We start from the raw sequence: 13739 nt of genomic DNA on the forward strand, positions 1-13739 counted from the left end.
CTTGTGTTAGATTACTAGTCGTTTGTATTCAATTATTCACACCCATATCTCTCCTCCTCCTTGCCTTTCCTTGCCTGTGAAGCGCAGCTGTGCTGTTGGTAAATACAACAAAATGCTCTGGCGGATAACGCGGGTGGGTAGAAGATTGTGAGGGCTTGATGTGGTAGGCTATAGCACTTGAAGGGCAGATTTCTTGTAGATTTTTCACATAGCAAAAAAGAGGACTAATTGGACCAATTTACATGACTAGGCTACCTTGATTCTAGAAACGAGGTGGAAAGTGGAATTGATGTGACAGCAGAAGAGACAGTGGAAAAGATACCAAAAACTGATTATTTTTACTGTTGTGAGTATTTTAATATACACATTTTGCTGTTGATACTGTATGTCTATTGGTCTGTCTCAGTCTGTCTATTTCTAATCTTTGATTTCCAACAATATTTATAAGTATATCCTTTTTATATTGATCGAGTCATCTGCATAGCTATAAATACATCTACATACTAATATTTTGTGTATGAAAAATGATTCATCTCTTCAGATGTAATTGGTCAATTTTTAATAATATATCAAAAAGAAAGGAGGACCAAGGCATTCTTCATATAATTAATTAAAATGCCTTTATTTGTATGGCATGTTCAATAGAAACATAGTTTTAAAAATCCAATGCGTTTCGGCTGCATGGCCTTCGTCAGGGAGTACAAAGAAATTATAATACAATATCCTCGTTTGAACAGCTTTTTCCAAAAAGCCCTAATTAGAAGAGGGAGTGGTTACAAAATTGATTGGACAACACCTAATAAGCAATACTATACACATTAAAAAGTGAAATACCGTAGATATGTTATCAAAACATTTTTACTCCAAGCTAGAAGCATCAGAACGCCTAGAAAGATAGTTCTAACCTTAAATAAGACTGGGCAAAGTGCCAAGAAAAGGAAAGCAATCTATTCCATAGTACACTAGAACACAGCAAACATGGACAACAACAGTCTAAACATAGCTGTGGGCAATAGAGCAAAATGTCCACTAGATGACAGCAAATGGACCTATCACGACCGTACAGAAAAGGTCAGAAATCCATATCTTCATTTAAACCAGGGTACTTAGTGGCCTGTAGTTTGTAAATCCAAAAACTTTCCCTTTGGTTTAGCCGTTTAAGACGGTCCCCTTTTCTAATTGAGGCCGGAACATGATCAATACCCATAGCTTGTAGGGAGGCAGGGTTGCCATGGTGTAAGGACTTGTAGTGCCTTGCCATGAGGTAGTCTTCATTGCCTACCCATATGGCACACTTGTGTTCCGCTAAGCGGTCTTGAAAGTGTCTCTTTGTCCGTCCATTGTAGAACACCTTGCACTGCGGACATTCCAATCTGTAGATTGACATGAGTGGTTTTGCAGTTAATGAAATGCTTGACGTGATACTCCATTTTGTAGAAGCTGTGTCAACAAAATACTTTTCCGTGCAATATTTCTGCAATGGTTGCACTTATAAGAGCCCATGGGTTTGTGGTCAAGTCAAGTTTTTTGAGAGTCATCAGGAGGATAGCTGTGGACTAATTTGTCATTTAGGGTAGGACATCTTTTAAAGCTTATGACTAGTGGCTCAGGGAAGACTTGGCGTAGTAGCGTATCGCTGTGGATGATTCCCCAATTATTTTGAATTATTATTTTTAATGTTCTCTGCTTCAGTGCTGTGTTTTGTAACAAAGTACACTCTCTCTGATGTATCACGAGGCACTCCCCTTTGCAACAAGTTCTCTCTGTCAAGTAATCCACCCCTTATACCTGCATCTTTCAGGACCTGAGCGCTGTAGCCCCGATTCAAGAAGCAATTCTCCAATTCAGCAGATGACACTGTAGTCTGTTTCCTTATCGCAAATTATGCGGATTCTTTGGAACTGGTCATATGGAATGTTCTCATTTAGCCTTTTGGGGTGAAAGCGGTCTGCCCTCAGAATGGTATTCCCATCTGTAGGCTTCCTAAAGATTGATGTGTGCAAACAACCTTTGTCATTTTTACTGATGTCAAGGTCCAAAAAAATGAATGTTATCCTTGCTGCACTCCATAGTTAGTTTGATGTTTGGGTTAATGCTGTTAAGGTATTGGTGGAAGGAAATAAGGTAATCTTCTGAGCCGGACCAGAACAGGCAAACATCATCAATATAGCGGCCCCACCATATAATCCGGTCAAAGAAATGGTTATTAGAAGGATCCAAAATTAAATCATTTCCCCATTTCCCCAAGTACAAACCAGCGTAGGAAGGGCTGTAGCAAGCTCCCATGGCACATCCTTTGACTTGTTTAAAAATACGGTCCTGAAAGACAAAGATGTTATTATTAAGAGTCCATTCAGTCAGTGAGACAATTAATTCTGTTGGAGGCATCTCAGTCTCAGGCCGGGTACTCAAGAAATGGTGCAGAGCTGCCAATCCTTGTTCATGTTCATTGGTGGTGTATAGAGACTCGACATCCATGGTGGCTAAAAAGGAAGCTCTACCTACAGTTGAAGTCGGAAGTTTACAACCACTTAGGTTGGAGTCATTAAAACTTGTTTTTCAACCACTCCACAAATTTCTTGTTAACAAACTATAGTTTTGGCAAGTTGGTTAGGACATCTACTTTGTGGATGACACAAGTAATTTTTCCAACAATTGTTTACAGACAGATTATTTCACTTATGCAAAAAACAAATTTTTAAAACACAAAAAAACAGTATTCACTTGACTCCATGTTAACCCCACAGAACAAAGTTATACAAGCAGAAACTGCATTTAAACCATTAACTTGTATTTGCTGAATAACAGTAATGTTTTAGCTAGTTGCTTTTGTTTGAATTTACACTAACGAAATACAAAGCAGTTGAATCATTGCATTGTATTGCACTGTATTATAATTCCAGTGGGTCAGAAGTTTACAAACTAAGTTGGCTGTGCCTTTAAACAGGTTGGAAAATTTAAAAAAAATCATGTCATGGCTTTAGAAGCTTCTGATAGGCTAATTGACATAATTTGAGTCAATTGGAGGTGTACCTGTGGATGTATTTTAATGCCTACCTTCAAACTCAGTGTCTCTTTGCTTGACATCATGGGAAAATCAAAATAAATCAGCCAAAACCTCAGAAAAATAATTGTAGACCTCCACAAGTCTGGTTCACCCTTGGTAGCAATTTCCAAACGCCTGAAGGTACCACGTTCATCTGTACAAACAATAGTACGCAAGTTTAAAAACCATGGGACCACGCAGTCGTCATACTGCTCAGAAAGGAGACGCGTTCTGTCTCCTAGAGATGAATGTACTTTGTTGCGAAAAGTGCAAATCAATCTCAGAACAGCAGCAAAGGACCTTGTGAAGATGCTGGAGGAAGCAGTTACAAAAGTATCTATATCCACAGTAAAACGAGTCCTATATCGACATAACCTGAAAGGCCGCTCAGCAAGGAAGAAGCCACTGCTCCAAAACCGCCATAAAAAAGCCTGACTACAGTTTGCAACTGCACAAAGATCGTACTTTTTGGAGAAATGTCCTCTGGTCTGATGAAACAAAACTAGAACTGTTTGACTATAATGACCATCGTTATGTTTGGAGGGAAAAGGGGGAGGCTTGCAAGGAGGCCTACAAGGAGGCTTGCAAGGAAGCCTACAAATCCTGACTCAGTTACACCAGCTCTGTCAGGAGGAATGAGCCAAAATTCACCCAATTTATTGTGGGAAGCTTGTGGAATGCTACCCAAAACGTTTGACCGAAGTTAAACAATTTAAAGGCAATGCTACCAAATACTAATTGAGTGTATGTAAACCTCTGACCCACTGGGAATGTGATGAAAGAAATAAAATCTGAAATAAATCATTCTCTCTACTATTATTCTGACATTTCACATTCTTAAAATAAAGTGGTGATCCTAACTGACCTAAAACAGGGAATTTTTCCTCTGATTAAATGTCAGGAATTGTGAAAAACTGAGTTTAAATGTATTTGGCTAAGGTGTATGTAAACTTCCGACTTCAACTGTATATTGTTCAATTCCTTAATTTTGTTCAACACATCTATGGTATCTTGAAGATAGACTGGGAGTGACGGCAGAAAAGGCTTAATAAAGTAATCAATGTACTTGATTACTGTCTGTCAGACTTTCATTACCACTAATGACTGGTCTGCCTGTGGGTTTTTCAATATTCTTGTGGACTTTTGGAAGAAGATAAAAAGAAGCCATACGTGGACTGCCAATGAAAAGAAATTTGAACCTATTGTCTGAAATGTAGCCATTCTCCTTAGCTTCTGTGAGGATCCCTTTCAATTCAGTGTTTAGGTCGTCTGTTGGGTTGAAGGTAAGAGATTGGTAGAATTCATCATTGTCTAATTGACGGTAGGCTTCTGTCACATATTTGTCTTTACTCCACACTACTGTAGCGCCACCTTTTGTCTGCTTTTTTAACCACAATCCGTTCATTTTTGGACAATGATTCAACTGCATCCCTCTCTGTCTTAGAAAGATTACGTTGTGTTTGGTTGGAGTCAATTTTACCCTTAAACAGATTCTCCACATCAAAATTCACCTTCTTTGCAAATGTATTTAGTGTGGCATTCTGGACGACGGGACAAAAGGTGGACTTAGGCTTAAAAGGTGTTTTTGAGGGAACAGAAACTGCCTGACCTGAGATACTGGCGTCTGTCGTTGGAGAGATGTTTTGCTTGTACCAGGCCTTCAGATGTAGATTCCTGTAGAAACGAAATAGGTCAATCTTTGTATTGAATTCATTAGTTGAGTATGTGGGGGCAAAGGACAGTCCTTTAGACAAGACCCTTACACAATCATCAGAAAGGGGTTCTCCAGAAATGTTGATCACAGCCTTGTTGAAACTTGGGTGGAGCTGGTCTCTGAGTGTCTGGGGTGATCCTCTTCGTCGCTGCTCGTAAAGTTGAAACAAACTGATCTAGGCTTCCTCCTCTGCAGATGTGATTCTGAATTCTTGCAGGTTGGTTTTTTTCCAGGCAAAGACCTTGCCATCTCTGTAGTCTACTTCACCTCTTCTAAATTTTCTTAACTTGTCTTGCTTCATTGTCAGAGTGAATGTGTCTACTTTCTCTTTCCAGATCTCATCACATTGTGCTTTGTTAGAATTGTCACTGAGTTCTGTGATTTTCCTTTTTACTTCTTCAATTTCTGTTTGGGCTACTTATCTGTCCTTTATAGTTTCTTCTATTAGATGAAGGAAAAAGGAAACCGCACACTGCTCTTGATAGTATCACTGATCTTTAATAAGCTTACGTATCGGGCCTCGCGGCCTCACGACGAAGGCCGTGAGGCCGATACGTAAGCTTTTTAAAGATCAGTGATTCTATCGAGAGCAGTGTGCGGTTTCCTTTTTCCTTCATCTTGTTCAACTGTTACCATGCACCTGCAAAAAAGATTGCTCAGATGTGCGAGTGGCTTTTGAATTTTAAATTATTCTATTGGAAGTACCATTAGGTCAAAGGACACTTGTTGAGAATAGCCTTACACGATGGCAACCCTGCCTCCTTACAAGCTATGGGTATGTTCCGGCCTCAATTAGAAAAGGGGACCGTCTTAAACGGCTAAACCAAAGGGAAAGTTTTTGGATTTACAAACTACAGGCCACTAAGTACCCTGGTTTAAATGAAGATATGGATTTCTGACCTTTTCTGTAGGGTCGTGATAGGTCCATTTGCTGTCATCTAGTGGACATTTTGCTCTATTGCCCTCAGCTATGTTTAGACTGTTGTTGTCCATGTTTGCTGTGTTCTAGTGTACTATGGAATAGATTGCTTTCCTTTTCTTGGCACTTTGCCCAGTCTTATTTAAGGTTAGAACTATCTTTCTAGGCGTTCTGATGCTTCTAGCTTGGAGTAAAAATGTTTTGATAACATATCTACGGTATTTCACTTTTGAATGTGTATAGTATTGCTTATTAGGTGTTGTCCAATCAATGTTGTAACCACTCCCTCTTCTAATTAGGGCTGATTGGAAAAAGCTGTTCAAAAGAGGACATTGTATTATAATTAATTTTTACTCCCTGACGAAGGCCATGCAACCGAAACGCATTGGATTTTTGAAACTTTGTTTCTATTGAACATGCCATACAAATAAAAGCATTTTAATTAATTACATTAATTACCTTTAACCAAAGAGCACCTTCTGTCTACCAAAATCTACTATTGTATACCTTAGCAGCGCTTCCGTTCCTCCTTTTTTTTGTTCTATGTTAATAATATGTTTATATATCTGTAATATAATGTTTATATCTGCATAGATAAAAGTATTTCTCCAAGATGTTGTCTAAGGGGGTGAGGTTGATGCTGATGATGATTCTGCCATTTAATACAGGTGAGTCTGTGCATCTCTTATAACTTTAGTGCCAGTCTGTTTGTGCCAAATGTCAGTGCCATCTCATATAGCCTGAGTGCCAGTCTGTTTGCTATCATGCCATCTCATATAGCCTGAGTGCCAGTCTGTTTGTGCTATCATGCCATCTCATATAGCCAGAGTGCCAGTCTGGTTGTGCTATAATGTAAACTCCTTGTCACTCATTGTCATGCCGAACATGTTTGACTCAAAGGAAAAATCCACAAAAAAAACAATATATATATTTATATATAGGGAAAAGGGTGCCATTTGGTATGTTTTGTTCCTCTGATATACTGCCAGTGGAAACAGTGAGAGCACACACATCTTCTAATTACGCAATGCTAATAGAATTGATCTACTACACTAACCATGAGATAATTGTTAAAATAAGAATGTAGTAGCCCATGTCCCTGCCCAAATTATTTTCTGTGCCTCAATGTCTGTTTTTTATTTGTTACCTCTTGACCACCAACCTCAATTTCACATCCTTTTCTCTCTTGCTCGCTTTTCTACTTATCCCCCCTCCTCTCTTTATTGTCCCCTTCCTCTGTTTCTCCACTCACCCCCCACCCCCACCCACAATGTTTTCAATTTCCAACCTCCTCCCCAAACTTTTATCACTTTATTTTTTCACCAACACATTCATTCTTTTTATTTTCCCTTTCTTCATTTACTTTTTCTACTGTTCTCTCTTGTTCCCATTCTCTCTGTTTCTCTCATTTCACCCCACCCCAACCCATTCTCTCTCTCTCCCTCTCTCTTCCTTCCATTCCCTCCCTACCCTTTTCTCCTTTCCCAGCACAAAACAATGACCTTCCTCCACCCATTCTCGACATCAACAACGACATCTCACTCCCCCTGACCCAGATGCCGTCTGGGCAACCTGGCCCACCTACCCAGTCTTACCTCAGTCTCCTGCTCCTGTGTCTAACCGTGGGACTATCTGGGATCGTCTACCTGTGCGTGCTGCGTTACATCTGTGTAGGCTGCTGCCAGCCCATAGTGGTTGGCCCCGAGTTGGAGGCTTTCTCAGGTGTAGTGTAAATTCATTTGACATTTGGTGCCCCTGCTATTTTGGTGCCCCTGCATATTGAAGCATATGCCTGTTGAGGCTCTCTCCAGTGTTGTGTATATTACATGGACATTGTGACAAGTGGAGTACTGCAGTTTCACCTGGACCCCTGCAAGGTCTGAGCAAGTCCACCCCCCCAGCTAATTTCCTGCAATTCTACACATATTGCCATGGGTTAGAGAGTAAATGTGCAGTTTAATATCATGCTATTCTTAAACATTTTGTATTTTTAAAGCACATTTTCTGCTATTCTATACATTTTGACTTTGCAGTATTACAGCTCATTTCCTGTTATTCTATAGATTTTTGGCATGGCTTATGACCTGTTCATATGCTATCTGGGGTAGGGGGTGCCGACTAACTAACGAAATTACAGTTAATGACAATGTATGCTTAATCCAGTATAAACAAATGTATCAAGTCTTTATACAAAATTCACATTCTACAGCACAACGGCAGAGTCATGTCTTATTAAGTGTAAAACTACTCTAATAATGACTCAATAATCCCTACTTTCTGGTATGTCTGGTATGACAATGTAAACGTACTTTTAATCCGTCTGTCTGCATATTTCAAGACATGGCATATGGGGGTGTAGTGAGATACCCAAATGGGCTGGACTATTCGCTTCTCATCACCCATCTTGAAAAAACGTATACTAAAACCATGGAATCCAATGAATCCGCCATAATTAACACAATGGAAAAATCGTGTTATTTTTTTATTGAAATACCATGGGCGACCGAGGAAAAACAAATTGATACAGCTTGGGTCTGGGAAGATGAGATGTAGTCATTGTTTGTGTGCGTCTGTAAGTTGTTGTTCATATATATACGTTTGTATATGGAGTGAAAATAAAAAATAGAACAAAAATAAAATATTTTAAAAAACATTTCGAAAATAGGGAGCCCGGTTTTGCTTCTGTGAATGGTATCAAAACGATGCTCATTGAAAACAAGGGTTTTAAAAGACTGAGATACAAACGTACAGTTTTTTGGTACATCATCCACAACTTCTTTTGTTCTCAGTACATATTGAGGCGTAGGCTACGGAGACTCTCCAGTGTGTAGTGTTGTTAATTAATGCACATTGTGACATTTATCGCCCCTCTTCTGGTCTATCTATTGATACATTGATGCGGACCTTAAGTGATGGAGAGTACTTGAGTACACTCTTAGAAAAAAAGGTGCTATATAGATTTTTGGCTGTCCCCATAGGAGAACCCTTTGAATATCCCCTTTTTGGTACCAGGAAGAAACGTTTTGGGTTCCATGCAGAACACTTAAGATGGAACCCAAAAGGGTTCTACCAGAGAACCCAAAATAGTTCTGCTATGGGGACAGCCGAAGAACCCTTTTGGAACCCTTTTTTATTTTTTATTATTAAAAAAAACAAATTATCCCCTTTTCTACCCAATTTTCGTGGTATCCAATCGCTAGTAATTACTATCTTATCTCATCGCTACAACTCCTGTACGGGCTCGGGAGAGACAAAGGTCGAAAGCCATGCGTCCTCCGAGGCACAACCCAATCAAGCCGCACTGCTTCTTAACACAGCGCGCCTCCAACCCGGAAGCCAGCCGCACCAATGTGTCGGAGGAAACACCGTGCACCTGGCCCCCTTGGTTAGCACGCACTGCGCCCGGCCCGCCACAGGAGTCGCTGGAGTGCGATGAGACAAGGATATCCCTACCGGCCAAACCCTCCCTAATCCGGACGACGCTAGCCCAATTGTGCGTCGCCCCACGGACCTCCCGGTCGCGGCCGGCTGCGACAGAGCCTGGGCGCGAACCCAGAGACTCTGGTGGCGCAGTTAGAACTGCGATGCAGTGCCCTAGACCACTGCGCCACCCGGGAGGCCTGGAACCCTTTTTTCTAAGAGTGTAGGCCTATTCATGAGGATGCATGAATGGCTTGATAATCAAGGTTGGCGCTGAAGTTACTATGAACAAAAATATAAATGCAACATGCTACAATGTCAAAGATTTAATGAGATACAGTTCATAAAAGGAAATCCATTAATTGAAATAAATTCATTAGCCTCTAATGTATGGATTTTACATGACTGGGAATACAGATATGCATCTGTTGGTTACAGATACCTTAAAAAGAAACTAGAGGCGTGGATCAGAAAACCAGTCAGTATCTGGTGTGACCACCATTTGCCTCATGCAGCGCGACACATCTCCTTCGCATAGAGTTGATCAGACTGTTGATTGTGGCCTGTGGAATGTTGTCCCACTCCTCTTCAATGGCTGTGCGAAGTTGCTGGATATTGGCGGTGTCATGACTGTCCTGTGAGGATCAGAACGAAACAGAATGGGGAGGGGGGAGCTGCTGAATACCAGTAACCAGGCCTCTCTCTCTCTCCCACAGAGGGGCGAGGTGGAGCTGCTGGATGGTTGACCGTTCACACCCTGTTGTAAATTACAAGAGAGGGAGACTCTTCTTTCTCTTTTGTCCTCAAAAAGTGTATAATGGAACAGTAATTCTAACATAAAGAATGGGGGGAATGGTCAGTGGGGAGATGTAGGAAACTAATGTCATATTGTGATGTCATTAAAAGCTGCATGGACAAAATACTGTAACTTGGAAAGGATACCCCTTTATCTGTCAAGTTTTCATCCAATACGTTGTGCATACGATATGAAACACAATGAAAGTATTTTTGTTAAGATATGAATGTGGTTTTAGGAGTCATAAGAGATAACTTCTAATCATATCCTTTGCACATTAAATAGCCACGCCCCGAGTGAGGTCAGAAGAGCGTGTCAGTGTGATGGAACCGTCCCTTTCGACCAGAGTGCTTAAAAGGACTCCTGTGTGTGTAAAGTGGTCTGAATCCTGAATAATCAACACAAGGTGTAGGCTACAAGTTCACTTCCCAGACAATCACTGGTATGGCTGTTTAGCTGCCCTAAGTCAGATATCGAGAAAAGATAATTGAAGTGGAACCATCAGACTATGCTGCAAACCATGCCATCCTACTATGAGTTTCAAATCACTGTATGCTCCTAATCTCATCACAGAAGGGAACCGTTGACACGGCTGGCTAACCATCACCATAGGAGCATCGTCCAGAGTGAACAGACGTAAGATGGAAAAGGGGGGATCCCCCTTTTGGACACCAGAGCCTTACAAGCGTGCCACTGAAAGGCCAAACCAACATTCTTCTGAAGGAGGGCTAGTTCCGACAGAGAAACAGTGAACAGCATTAAAACGTAAATATATTAATGATTCTTATTCCAAACGGGTGGCGGTTCGTGTGAAAAGAAAATGATTAATGTGAGACCAGTCCTAGAATGCATTCACGATAAGTGTCCTTTTATAAGTATATATTAGTGTATAAGTCACCATATTTTGTCAGTCCACTAGGGACCTTTTGTCTCATGTATTAAGTGTTTGCAGTACCTTGCAAAAGTATTAATTCCCGTTGGCATTTTTCCTATTTTGTTGCATTATAACCTGTAATTTAAATAGATTTTTATTTGGATTTCATGTAATGGACATACACATAATAGTCCAAATTGGTGAAGTGAAGTTTTTTTTAAATAACAGAAAAGTGGTGCATGCGTATGTATTCACCCCCTTTGCTATGAAGCCCCTAAATAAGATCTGGTGCAACCATTTACCTTCAGAAGTCACATAATTAGTCCACCTGTGTGCAATCTATGTGTCATATGATCTGTCACATGATCTCACCTGTTCTGAAAGGCCCCATAGTCTGCAACACAACTGAAGGGACACCATCAACCATAAACAATTAATGAACATGCACCTGTGAAACGGTCGTTAAGACACTAACAGCTTACAGACGGTAGGCAATTAAGGTCACAGTTAGGAAAACTTAGGACACTAAAGACGCCTTTCTACTGATTCTGAAAAACACCAGAAGAAAGATGCCCAGGGTCCCTGCTCATATGTGTGAGCGTGCCTTAGGCATGCTGCAAGGAGGCATGAGGACGGCAGATGTGGCCAGGGCAATAAATTGCAATGTCCGTATTGTGAGACGCCTAAGACGGCGCTACAGGGAGACAGGACGGACAGCTGATCGTCCTCGCAGTGGCAGACCACATGTAACAACACCTGCACAGGATCGGTACATCCGAACATCACACCTGCGGGACAGGTACAGGATGGCAACAACAACTGCCCGAGTTACACCAAGAATGCACAATCCCTCCAACAGTGCTCAGACTGTCCACAATAGGCTGAGAGAGTCTGGACTGAGGGCTTGTAGGCCTCTTGTTAGGCAGGTCCTCACCAGACGTCACCGTCAACAACGTCGCCTATGGGCACAAACCCACCGTCGCTCAACCAGACAGGACTGGCAAAAAGTGCTCTTCACTGACGAGTTGCAGTTTTGTCTTACCAGGGGTGATGGTCGGATTCGCGTTTATCGTCGAAGGAATGAGAGTTACACTGAGGCCTATACTCTGGAGCGGGATCGATTTGGAGGTGGAGGGTCTGTCATGGTGTGTCACAGCATCATCTGACTGAGCTTGTTGTCGTTGCAGGCAATCTCAACGCTGTGCGTTACAGGGAAGACATCCTCGTCCCTCATGTGGTACTCTTCCTGCAGGCTCATCCTGACATGACAATGCCACCAGCCATACTGCTCATTCTGTACGTGACTTCCTGCAAGACAGGAATGTCAATGTACTGCCATGGCCAGCGAAGAGCCCGGTTCTCAATCCCATTGAGCACGTCTGGGACCTGTTGGGTCGGAGGGTGAGGGATAGGGACATTCCCCCCAGAAATGTCTGGGAACTCTTGCTGGAAGAGTGGGGTAACATCTCACAGCAATAACTGGCAAATCTGGTGCAGTCCACGAGGAGGAGATGCACTACAGTACTTAATGCAGCTGGTGACCACACCAGATACTGACTTACTTTTGATTTTGACCCCCCCCCCCTTTGTTCAGGGACACATTATTCCATTTCTGTTAGTCACATGTCTGTGGAACTTGTTCAGTTTTTGTATCAGTTGTTGAATCTCGTTATGTTCATACAAATATTTACACATGTTAAGTTTGCTTAAAATAAACGCAGTTGACAGTGTGATGACATTTCTTCTTTTGCTGAGTTCAGTAACCAAAAAAGTGTTAAACAAATCTTCAAAGTCGCCACCCTTTGTCTTGATAACAGCTTTGCACAATCTTGGCATTCTCTAAACCAGCTTCATGATGTAGTCACTTGGAATGCATTTCAATTAACAGGTGTGCCTTGGTAAAAGTTGATTTGTGGAATTTTATTCCTTCTTAATGCGTTTTGGCCAATCAGTTGTGTTGTGACAAGGTTGGGGTGGTATACAGAAGATATCCCTATTTGGTAAAAGACCAAGTCCATATTATGGCAAGAACAGTTCAAATAAGCAAAGAGAAACGACAGTATATCATTACTTTAAGACATGAAGGTCAGTCAATACAGAAAATTTCAAGAACTTTGAAAAAAAACATCAAGCGCGATTATGATACTGGCTCTCATGAGGACTGCCACAGGAAAGGAAGATCCAGAGTCACCTTTGCTGCAGAGGATAAGTTCAGTAGAGTTACCACTCTCAGAAATTGCAACCCAAATAATTGCTTCACAGAGTCCATGTAACAGACACATCTCAACATCAACTGTTCAGAGGAGACCGGGTGAATCACGCCTTCATTTATAAAAATGTTTACCTTTATTTAACTAGACAAGTCTGTTAAAAGAACAAATTATTATTTACAATGACGACCTACCCCGGCCAAAACTTAACCCAGACGACGCTGGGCCAATTGTGCACCACCCTATGGGATTCCCAATCACGGCCAGTTGTGATACAGCCTGGAATCAAACCAGGGTATGTAGTGATGCCTCTAGCACTGAGATGCGGTGCCTTAGACAGCTGCACCACTCGGTCGATTTGCTGCAACGAAACTACTACTAAAGGACACCAATAATAAGACGAAACTTGCTTGGGCCAAGAAATACAAACAATGGACATTTGACCTGTTCTTTGGTCTGATGAGTCCAAATTTGAGATTTTTGGTTCCAACCGCTGTGTCTTTGTGAGACGCAGAGTAGGTGAATAGATTATCTCCGCATGTGTGGTTCCCACCGTGAAGCATGGAAGAGGAGGTGTGATGTGTGGGGGTGCTTTGCTGGTGACACTGTCAGTGATTTATTTAGAATTCAAGGAACACTTAACCAGCATGGCTACCACAGCATTCTGCAGCGAAACGCCATCCCATCTGGTTTGCGCTTAGTGGGACTATCATTTGTTTTTCAACAGGACAATGACCCAACACACCTCCAGGCTGTGTAA

At 41.5% G+C, this 13739-nt stretch overlaps 1 long non-coding RNA gene across 1 annotated transcript; it reads left to right on the forward strand.

Moving 5' to 3' along the window:
• Positions 1-8332, forward strand: LOC129865622 (uncharacterized). Its single transcript, XR_008761402.1, has 3 exons — positions 1-346; positions 6274-6347; positions 7168-8332. It is a non-coding gene; the product is annotated as an uncharacterized LOC129865622 (long non-coding RNA).
• Positions 8333-13739: the final 5407 nt, after the last annotated feature.

The sequence above is a fragment of the Salvelinus fontinalis genome, chromosome 11 (genome assembly GCF_029448725.1).
Source record: "Salvelinus fontinalis isolate EN_2023a chromosome 11, ASM2944872v1, whole genome shotgun sequence".
Lineage (NCBI taxonomy): Eukaryota > Metazoa > Chordata > Actinopteri > Salmoniformes > Salmonidae > Salvelinus > Salvelinus fontinalis.